Genomic DNA, 11,798 nt, shown 5'->3' with positions numbered 1-11,798 from the left:
TCACACATGCACAGCCCACCCCCTGCCTTCCTGATTAGGGAAAGGAATTTGATGATCTGTTTTGCGGGCGCCCCAGAATGGTTCGGGGGCATTTCCCAGTTTGTTTCTTCTCCGGGACAATTGTTGGATCTGCTCAGAAGGGAGCCTTACTGGGATATTCAATATCACGCATTTGTTGCTTTAAAAATACCAGTGCCCCAGCAAGAGAAGGTCATGGACTTCTCATTGGCACATGTCCCCAGACGTGGTGTTTTCTTTGTCTTGGAGAATCGCTTAGGTTTAATGGGTGTTGCATACAAAGAATGATGGGAATTTGGTGATCATTTCAAAAAAAAAAAAAAAAAATTAAAAAAACAAAACAGGAGAATTCAAACAAAAACAGGCCATCCTCAATTCTTGCACAGGACCCCCAACAGGCCACTCAGAAGGGTTCTCCTCCCTGCTCAGGAAAACCTTTGGTGGCACCAAGGACCTCGGGATGCTTTCGGCCACAGAAGCCATTCTGTAACCTCCAGGTCCTCCTCTTCCCTCCAGGGCCCACAGAAGCAGCTGTGGGGCATTTTGACTGTGGTGGGAGGGTTCTGCCCTTTCATTTGAGAGGGGACAGAGCACTGATCCATAAAGGACCCTGGACATTCCGCCCCCGGCCTTAACTTACCTGGCCTCTACATACTGTTTTTCTTTTCTTTTTGGCTTTTCAAGGCAGCCTGGAAGCATATCCCTCTGCCGGCTCTGCTTCTCCTCCTAGTCCAAGCTCCTTAAAAAAGGGCCTGGCCTTGTTCACCTCTGTATTCCCAGCACTTGGCGTGCTATAAATATAATAATAGTATTAGCTACCACTTAGTGAGTACTTTGCCTTGCACCAAGCACTTGGTAAATATTATCTCTTGCCGTTAAATATGCTGAATTGAATTTAACTGACCCACATAGCTGGAATGGCACTTCTTTAAGGGGCATGGTGGTAACCCAGATGTGGAATCAGAGAGGCTTCCGTTCAAACCCTGACTTTGTCACATCCTGGTCACTTGAAATTTGAAACTCTGGGCCTGAGTTTTCTCGTGTTTAAATCGGGGGAAATTCATAGCTGCACTGCCTGCCTCCATAGAGTTGTTGGGAAGAAAATACAAAGAAAGATTTGTGGGATATTTCTTTGTAAGTTCTAAAGTTTTTAAAAAATGTAAATGTCCCTACAAATCTAGTGATATCCACAGCCAGATTATACAGTGGGGCTGTCACAGTTTATGAGGAGGTATGGTAGAAGGAATGGTCACATTTCCCAAAATATCTTCCCCACTGATCTATCACAAATTATTCCCTCTCATCTGGCTCATAATTCCCATGATGGGCATGAGTAATAGCATGGACAGCAAAAGAGGTTGTTGCTAAGTCACTGTATTAGTTATCTGTTGCTGTATAACAAATTAGCCCAAAACCAAGAGTGTCCGTCAGTCTGCGGATCTGTCCCTTGCTTCAACAGTGTTTGGACAGAACAGAACAGGGAAGCCCCTTCTATCAGCCTCTGACCACCCTCCAACCTTTTTTCCAGTCACAACCTTCAGAGCCATTTTCTCGGCCACCCACTCCCTCCAGGAGCAGCCAACACCTTATTTTGAGCTTAGCTCCTTATTGCCGATCAATCATGAGCTCCCAGATTTATCAGAATGATTCCACCCAGGTGGAGGCTGCCTTCAGCGGTCAACGTGTGTCTGTGGGTGTCCTACACCTACCTTTCTCTGGGCTTCTATTTCGATCTCGGCATGGGGCTTTGGAGGATGTGGGCCACTTCTTCCACTAGTTGGCTGTGGAGAAGCTCAAGGGCGCTGAGCATCTCTTGAAGATGCAAAACCAACACAGAGGCCATGTCCTCTTCCAGAACATGCAGAAGCCACCCCAAGATGCGTGGGGTAAAACCCTGGAAGCCATGGAAGCTGTCCTGATTCTGGAGAAGAACCTGAACCAGGCCCTTTCAGATCTGTGTGCCCTGAGTTCTGCCCATGGAGACCATATCTGTGATTTCCTGGAGAACCACTTCCTAGTTGAGGAGGTGCCCATCAAGAAGATGGACAACCACCTGACTAGCCTCTGCAAGCTGGCTTGCTCCCAGGCTGGGATGGGTGAGTATCTCTTCAAAAGGCTCACCCTCAAGCATGACTGGGGGCCTATTAGACCCAGAAGCCTTTGGAGGACCCCTCTGGTAACCCTGGTGCCAGGGCTTGTGCCTGACCCTCTCCCTGCAGCCACTAGGAAGATTTTTAACCACCCGGGAGCCCTTTCCCAAGCCTTAGAACCAATGTAAACAAATGAAGCTTTTTGTGGCCAAAAAAAAAAAAAAAAAAACCAAAAAACAAATAAACAACAACAACAAAATCCAAATAAACCCAAAGCATAGGTGGCTTAAATCAGCAATACACATGTATCATCTCATATTGCTTGTGTGGGTCAGGAATTTGGAATAGCTTAGCTCAATATTTCTAGTGATACATGTAGTTAAGATTTTGGCTGGGATTGCAATCATCTGAAGGCTTTACTAACCCTGAAGGATTCACATCCAAGATAGTTCACTCACATGGTGCTGGTTGTTGGTAGAAGACCTCAGTTCTCCTTCATATGAGCTTCTCTTTGAGCTGCTTAAATGTCCTCACAACATGGTGCCTGACTCTTTTAGAGTGAGCAGTCCCCACAATGCTTCTTATGATCTAATTTTGGAGGTCACAGACCATCACTTCCACCACACTTGATTTCTTTTTAGAAAGTAGTTGATCAGTCAGGGGCATCTGGGTGGCTCAGTCGGTTAAGCATCTGACTCTTGATTTCAACTCAGGTTGTGATCTCACAGTTTGTGAGCTGAGCTCCACATTGTGGCTTAGCACTGACAGCGTGGAGCCTGCTTGACATTATCTCTCTCCTCCTTCTCTGCCCCTCCCCCACTCACTCTCTCTGCCTTTCTCTCAAAAATAAATAAATAACCTTTAAAGAAAATTTTTCAAAAAGTAGCTACTCATTTGGGCCCACGCTCAAGGGGACAAGAATTAGGCTCCACCTTCTAAGGGGAGAATTGTCAAAGAATTTTTGGATATATTTTAAAATCATTACAGTCACCATGAAAATCCACCTATGATATTGGAGGCTATTAGTGCTCAGCTGGGCTACGCAGGAAGGGGTATTGAGATGGGGACAAGATTCGAGACCAGAAGAGGTCACAACTCAGGCACAGAGATGAAGGACTCTGGGCTACCAGGTCGTAAAGAAGTTTAGAGAGAGACATTTGTGAACAGGGGACATTCCCTTGGAGAGCAGTTGCCTTGGTCTTGCCTAAAGGCTTGAACAAAAGTTTTCATCTCAGAACAGTTAGTCCTGGTCTCTTTTTGCTGAATAGCTTAGTCTCCATATGGGCAGGGAACTTACAGAATTACTCCAGGAAAGTTTGGCTGATTTGGGATATGGAGGTGAAATCTTCTGCTTTAAAAGACATTTATTCTCTCGATATAGGTCAGTTCTATTTCCTCCTGGGCCTTGGCCCTGACAAGGGTTGATCAAGGGATTAAAGCACAGGATCATGAACTCAAGAGTCAACAGGGGATAGTCAAAGTGAGCATAACAGATCTAAGAAACAAATCAGAGTGGCAAGCATTGTGGCAGACCGGAAAGCAAGCTACAGATGATTTCATACTAGAAAAAGAGAAATATCTGGACCTTTAGGAATAATTGGACATTGATTCTGAAATAATGCAAATCATTAGTATTTCAGAAAACCATCATGATCCATAGGTAAAAATGGATGTTTATGGGAGTCCATTGAACAAAAGGAATTTGGGTATAGGTGAATCTCTCAGTGGCCCCATTACAACCATGAGTATGTTCTTCTGTTATTTCCACAGTTCCTGAAAATGTAGTTTGAGTAGATATACTCAGCAACTGGTAGAACAACCACAGTGGCCCCTTAACTTGTAGAGTGAGGGCTTTTAGAATCAGATAGAGAGTGAAGCACTCCTCTCTATAGCACAGGTAGTCCACCAACAAAGAATTTAAAATCTCAAAGATGGTGATCCCTACCACATCTCTTTAACTGGCCTGTTTGGCTCTGCAAAAGATGGATAGAAAATTACGGGGTATTATTTTAAGTGTTGTTAAGTGATGACTACAATTGAAGCTGCTATTCTAAATGTCATCTCTTCACCTTGTGGGTCTGCTGGATGGCTATTGATCTGGTAAATACATTTTCTCTATTAGAGGAAGTTTTCTTTTACTGGGCAGGAATAACAATACATATTCACCATGCCAATCTTCAGAACTGCTTAATTCTTTTGCTTTATGCCATAATTTAGATCAGGGGGATTTTTTGTAATGTTTAACTTTTTTTTACAGAGGTATAACTGACATATAATGTTATATTAGTTTCAGGTGTGTAACACAATAATTTGATATTTGTATATATTGCAAAAGGATCACCACGCTAAGTCTAGTTAACGTGAGTCACCATACATAATTACAGAATTTTTTTCTTCTGGTCAGAACTTTTTTTAAGATTTAGTCTCTTAGCAAATTTCAACTATGCAATAGAGTATTATTAGTTATAGATAGCCACAGTGTACATCACATCCCTAGAATGTATTTATTTTATAACTGGAAGTTGGTAACTTTTGACTTCCTTCATCCACTTGGCCTACCCTCTACCTCCCACCTCTGGCAACCTGCAATCTGTTGTAGATCAGAGGGATTTTTGATCCTCTTAATAACAGCCCACAAAACAGAATTTTGGACTATAGTTTAGATGACATAATGCTAAAAGACCAAGTGAGCAAGCGGAAACAGATATCCTAGACACCTTATAAAACCTATATGTGTCAGAGTTCGGGAGATACATGCATTGGAAATTCAGGGATCTTAGAGACATTTCTAGAAGTTCAGATATCTGTATAGTATCCGAATGTTTCTTCCAAAGTGAAAGAAAATTCACTGTACCATGCATACCTCACCACTAAGAATAAGTGATACATCTTTGGCTTGGCCCTTTTTGGAGTTTGAAGGCAACATATGTCAGATATGGATGTACTCCTCTGCCCCTGTTGCTGAGCAATGCAGAAGGTTACAAGCTTCAAGTGAGGCCCAAGCAGGAGAAGCTGATTCAGGCCACAATACCAGCAATTCTGCCACTAGGTCTTCTGATGAATGAACCCAACGGGAGTGCTCTATGGTGCCTGTGCCAAGCCCTGATGGAAGAAGCACAATGGAGAGTTCTAGAGTTTGAGGAAGAAGATTTGCTCTCAATACTCACATGAGTATATGCTTTCTAAAACTCAACTCACTGAGGTATAATTAGCATACAATACATAAAATGTACCCACTTTAGCATAGAGTTGAATGATTTTTGATAACTTCTACACCAGAAAAAGTAGAGCTCAGTCAAGATAAGGAACATTTCCACCAAACCAGAATGCTTTCTTGTGCCCCTCTGCACCAATCCCGTGTCCCTTCTCCAGAACATAGCCCCCAGGCAACCACGGATTCTGTCATTACTGATTTGATTTATAGTTTCTAGACTTTTATATAAGTAGAATCAGGCAGGATGATCTCTGTTGTGTCTGGATTTTTTGACGCAGTGTAATGCTTTTGAGAGTCTTCCATTCTGTCATATGGACCAGTGGTATCAGCAGTTTGTTCCTTTTTTATTAATGAGCAGTATGCCATTGTACGAACATACTCCAATTCCTCTTTATCCATTAATAAATATCTGGATTGTTTCCAGGTTTAGGTTCTCATGAATAAAGCGGCCATAAGCATTCTTGTGAAGTCTTTGTGTGGACAAATGTTTTTATTTCTCGTGAGTAAACACCTAGCAGTGCAATTTCTGGGACACACAATTAGCGCATGTTTATTTTTTAGATTTTTTTTTTAATGTTTATTTTTGAGAGAGAGAGACAGAGCACAAGTGGGGGAGGAACAGAGAGAGGAGGAGACACAGATTCTGAAGCAGGTGCCAGGGTCCGAGCTGTCAGCACAGAGCCCGACGCGGGGCTCAAACCCATGAATTATGAGATCATGACCTGAGCTGAAGTCGGACGCTTAACAGACGGAGCCACCCAGGTGCCCCCTAATTAGTGTATATTTCAATTTAGAAGAAACTGACAAACTGTTTTTTCAAAGTGGTTGCACCGTCTCACATTCTCACAAAAAATAGACGAGGGTTTCAGTTGCTGCATATCCTTACCAACATTTGGTATTGTCGATGTTTGTAATTTTAGCTATTCTAACAGGTGTATGGTAGTATTTCATTATGGTCTAAATTTTCATTCCCTGATAGCTAATGATGTTTAGTATCTTTTAATGGGCTTATCGGCTACTTTTTAAAAACTTTTGTGAAGTGTCAGCTAAAATTTTTGTTAATTAGGTTATCTGTCTTATTATTGAGTTGTAAAAGCTCTCTGTGTATTCTGGAAACAAAACATGTGTCAGATGTATGTATTGTGAGTACTTTCTTTCAGTACCGTATTAACCAGTGACTTGGGAGCAGAACAGGGCACAATGTGTTAATAGTCATATTGCAATCAAGGAAACCAAGGCAAATATTTTTTTAATATGAAATTTATTGGCAAATTGGTTTGCAGACAACACCCAGTGCTCATCCCAACAGGTACCCTCCTCAATGCCCATCACCCACTTTCCCCTCCCTCCCACCCCCCATCAACCTTCAGTTTATTCTCAGTTTTTAAGAGTCTCTTATGGTTTGGCTCTCTCCGGCTCTTTTTTTTTCCTTCCCTTCCCCATGGTCTTCTGTTAAGTTTCTCAGGATCCACATAAGAGTGAAAACATATGGTATCTGTCTTTCTCTGTATGGCTTATTTCACTCGGCATAACACTCTCCAGTTCCATCCACGTTGCTATGAAAGGCCATATTTCATTCTTTCTCATTGCCAAGTAGTATTCCATTTTATATATAAACCACAATTTTTTTATCCATTCGTCAGTTGATGGACATTTAGGTTCTTTCCATAATTTGGCTATTGTTGAAAGTGCTGCTATAAACATTAGGGTACAAGTGCCCCTATGCATCAGCCCTCCTGTATCCCTTGAAACCAAGGCAAATATGGGTTAGGTAACTTGTTTGAGTACATAGAAAATAAAAACTAGGATTCAAGAGCCTCCAACTCCAGTATATTCTTATCAAATGCAAAGTTGCCAATAAATATTTGAGAGTGACTGCAAGAGAGCAAGAAAGCGTCTGAGTTACTGAATTATACTGCCTCCCAAAGAGCAGCGTAAATGCTGAGACTGAAATGGTGGCTGCCAATTTCTACCGACTCAGAGTTTCCTTCTTGTTCTATGAAACTGACATCAGGTGAGTGGTTTCTTGTTTTATTCACTGGGCTTGAGGCAGATTCCAAAGTCTGTAAATTTTCAGCCCAGTTTCTTCCAGCCTCTGAAACTATAGAATACTTTGTGATTGAAATCAATACTATGGATCCTAAGATTTCCATTCATTTGTAAATAAGAATGTATTTTTGTGTTATGTATAACATGCTATATCTTATATATGTTATATTTAAAGAAACTATTTTTTCATAATTGTTAGCATATATAAATTATATGAAAATGCATGACATAAGCTATATCTTAATGAAATGTATTCTTTTATAATCGCTCCTTCAACATGCCAGGCCCCATTCTGGTACTCAGTCTCCAAAGATGGCTGAGACATAGGTTCCTGACCTTGAAAAACTTACAGGTATGTGGAAGAGATGGAAGTGTTTTTTAAAAAATTTGTTAAAAGGCAAAGAACAAGTTTTCACTTATGGGAAATGCTTTCTAAAATATTTAGGGGTAAAGAGGCACCATGACTGCGACTTACTCTCAAACAGGCTCTATAACATGCATTTTGCATGAAGCAATATTGCACTAAAAGAAATAAAAATTATTGGTGCACGTAGGTGGCTCAGCCGATTAAGTGTCTGACTCTTGATTTCGGCTCAGGTCATGATCTTGCAGTTTTGTGGGTTCGAGCCCCATGTCGGGCTCTGTGCTGACAACGTGAAGCCTGCTTGGGATTCTCTCTCTCCCACTCTCTCTGCCCCTCCCCCGCTCATGCACTCTCTGTCTCTCTCAAAATACATAAATAAATTAAAAAAAAAAAAAGAAATAAAAACTGTTCTTGGAGGCCAAAATATCTTACTCTTTTTCCACGTGAAGTTCAGATATACTTAGAGTCCATAAAAAGGTATACATTATCTGTGGTATTAAAATTTCAAGTCAGAAAGCAATCAGGGAAAAAAAATATCTAAAAAGGCACTTGGAGAGTGATGAGGAAAAGATTGAGCAATTCTGGTGTACAGGAATTCTTTATACTTTTTTTGCAACTTTTCTGTAAATCTAAAATTATTTTGGAACAAAAGTGTAAACACTGCACCGTGCCAGTGCTGGGAGAATTAGGGGAGCACAGATGAGATGGCCCTAATTCTGCAGAGGTCGGTGAGGGCGGCTCTAGGTCAGGGGGCACGAGACGTCCCCACCAGAAAGGTGACATTTGCCCCAAGTCTTGAAGGAGAATCGGGAGTGGGCTGGGTAGATAAGGACACAGCCTAATCCCGACAAGCCTGGGAAGAAGATTAAATTCCGTATCATTTAGTTAGATTGTTTAGCATATTTTACCATATTCTAATGAGATACAAAGTGATAAGCCACGTCTTTTCGCTTCATCACCACGAGGATGCCTTGCAATTAAATAACAATCCTCTGTTAGGCAGAAGATCTAACTGCTAAACTTTCAGAAGAAACGGGAGTTGGAAAGGAAACAGACTGCTTTCTTCTAGGACTCACTATTTATCCAAACTTCCATTCTCCCAGGGAATGTTTCTGGATTCATGATTTACGGACTTGGGAAACCTTTTGGGATTTTGGAGAGGAGAGGTGCCAGCTGTAAAATTTGCCCTTAGCTCTGGTGCTGCATTGGGTCAGCAGGCCTGAGAGAGGCGGAAGGTGGATTTCACATTTAGAAGCAGCAAACCCTGCCTTTCTGTGGGCTGGAAATCCGACACTGGGCTGTGGAAACGCACAGAGTCAGAGAGCGTGCTGTGAGACGGGGCGCGGGAAGGGGCAAACGCTGGAAAAATTGTACTTTTCTCCCCATGACAGTTGCCTTTTGTTTGGACAAATAATTTGAGGAGAGAACAAAAAAGCAGTTGTTTGCTTAATGCCAAGCCACAAAAACATGGAGCCTTTCTGGCCCCAGCGAGGAGTAAATTCCTGGTCCCAAACATTCCTGATGATTTGCCCCCTGGTCCTGCAGACTGAGGTGACCCAGAAAGCACCCACTGTCCCCGGAGCCTCTTTTACTGGGCAGGGGCCGCCTCACTCATTCATAACTCAGTAGGACAGGGGTCCAGGGAGGCCAAGAGAGCTCAGTGCCAGGCCAGGCCAAGCCAGAGGGTGGCTGCGATGGGGTGGGGTGGCCTGAAAGCAAGTCATTAATGCACACGGATGCCCTGCCTGCCAGTTGCCTGTTTTCCTGGCCAGAAGAATCTGCAAAAAGAGTACAAAACCTTGTGTTCAAAAGTTTTGGAGTTTGTAACATATACAGACTCATACACACATATACACATGCCCAGAAACACACAAACTGCTTGTGATACATACATTTGGTGCCAACATAAACAGAGCTCTGGCCAAAAACCATGTTGGTTAGCAACTGGCCAATGAAGTGTTTAAAGTCAGATGCCAACAGAAAAACCCGAACAGTGGTGTTTTTCCTAAACTTGAAGTCACCAGTCAGTATTGCTTTTCCTTTGCAGAATGGTTTTCTAATATCTTCACTCAGGAAAGATCCTGTCTGCAAAAAGGCCCATGACGGGTTCGCTATTAGGTGAGTTCATTACCGTAAATCCATCCACAGTGAGTTCCAATAACAATTACAAGGCCATCAAGCCATGAAACCCAATGGCTGCTTTGAATTTGTGACCAGTGCCAGTGAGAAGTGGGGGTGGGAGGGGGGTAGTTCTGGACTTCTAGAACTGCCTGGTCTCCAAAGCTTATGGAAGCACCGAGGCTCCAAAGCAAGAAGGAGCAGCTTGTCAGGCCAGCCAACTGACACTTGAAAGAGCAGGCTGGGGAGGAAACACGTGCTGTCGCCTGAGCCCTCAGAATCTACCCCTGGCACCGTGTGGAGTGACCACGTCATCCTAGGGCCAAAGCCACATACGAGAAAGAATCCCACCTTTGGGTGTTGAAATGCCACGACCTTCTATCTCTTAATGAAGCTTGTTCCCAGGGAAGGACTGATGTCTATTATTTGCCACTTAGTCTAAATATATTCAAGTCACCATTACCAGGTCATCCGATGTGCTGAACTTGAGCTCTGTGGCCTAACAGCCTTGACTTCTGCTAGAAGAACTAGTGCCCTTGGCCAGCATTTACGAGAGGATTTAGTAGGGATGAGGAAGGGCAGGATTTCTCAAAACCTGCCCACCCCCCCCCGCCCAACCTGCATGTTCTTCCCTCTCAGCCCCCAGATCTCAGCTTAATTCTCCATTCCTAAATAAGTCAAGTTCTGATGAGAGAGTGTCTTGGTCCCAACTCCTTAGCCTTTACTGAAGTCAAGGCCCGTGTCTGTATTTGATCATCCCTCTCGATCAAGTGTCTAGCCCTTTGCCCGGCATATGGTGCAGTTTGTTGAACAAATGAAATCAATGAATGGTTAAATGAGTGAGGGCTTGGATGGATGCATGGGTGGATGGACAGATAGATGGGTTATGGGTACAGAAATGAATGATGACAGGTGGATGATGGGAGTTGCAATACAATTCCATCTGTGCCCCGCCCATCTTCCGACCACCCTGCCTCCCTGAGAACGCTGTTGCTTCGGTGCAACTTACAGAAGCTCAGTCGATAGGTGATGGCGCTGCTGGATGCTCGTGATGAATTACTGCAGTAGCAACTGAGAAAAGCCAAGAGAGCAACCAAAGAGAAGGGCTGGGATGATAAAAGGCAGAGAGGGAGAAATAGAGAGGTTGAGAGGTGTGCAGCCAAACAGACCACAGGCAGCTGGAGGAGAAAGGCAACGGCTTTGGGGACCTGATGGAAAAACAGAGAGAAGAGGGACTGGAGACTAGCTGTGGGGAGGGGAGGCAGCTGAGAGGAGGAATCATGGAAAAAGAATTTATATTATCAGGAAAACAAAATGGTAGGGACTTCTCTAATAGGTCTGTAGGGAGGTGAAGAATGAAAGCGGGAGGTTTTTAAGGGGAAGAGAGAGGAGGAGGAGGAGAAGAATCTCAAGCAGAAAAAATTAAGTGGCAGAGAAAGAGAGAAACAAATGCTGGCCCTTCAAGGTACAGAAGGGGTGCCCGGTGTGAGAAAGCCAAAGCCACAGCTGCCCTGCCAAGGGAGGAAACCTTAGGAGACCCGCCCAGCCAGAATCTTGAAGTCTCAGACTTTTTCCACCTTATGAGCTGTAAATTGATCTATTCAGTTAGAGAAACCTGGTTTTTATTGAGTAATTTCCTCTGAACGACCTCCAGTTTTGAAAATGTCCCCAAAGTTCTCTGCCTTCCCCCGTCCCCCGCCAGGTCCCTGCGTCAATGCCCGTAAATCACAGGGAGTCAGCCCCCCTTACTGCTCGCCAGGTCCCTTGGCTAATCCTGATATGGCACTGGGTCCTCCTGGTGCGGAGACCTCAGATCTGTTTGTTCTGTGGCCAGTTCCCAGCATGCACCTCACGGGGCTCCCATCCGGCAGCTTCTCAGGAACCCCCAGCCACAGAAAGGATTTCTAACTGGTCGGGAGCCATGTCCTCTGCCTGGCCTCCGTAT

The 11,798-nt window shown here is 43.6% G+C and overlaps 1 pseudogene; it reads left to right on the top strand.

The window, feature by feature from the left end:
• The first annotated feature begins 1,639 nt into the window (after nucleotides 1-1,639).
• On the top strand, nucleotides 1,640-2,285 carry LOC102959283 (annotated as a pseudogene).
• Nucleotides 2,286-11,798: the final 9,513 nt, after the last annotated feature.

The sequence above is a fragment of the Panthera tigris genome, chromosome D4 (genome assembly GCF_018350195.1).
Source record: "Panthera tigris isolate Pti1 chromosome D4, P.tigris_Pti1_mat1.1, whole genome shotgun sequence".
In the NCBI taxonomy this organism is placed as follows: domain Eukaryota; kingdom Metazoa; phylum Chordata; class Mammalia; order Carnivora; family Felidae; genus Panthera; species Panthera tigris.
This window is presented reverse-complemented; position numbering and strand designations above follow the sequence as displayed.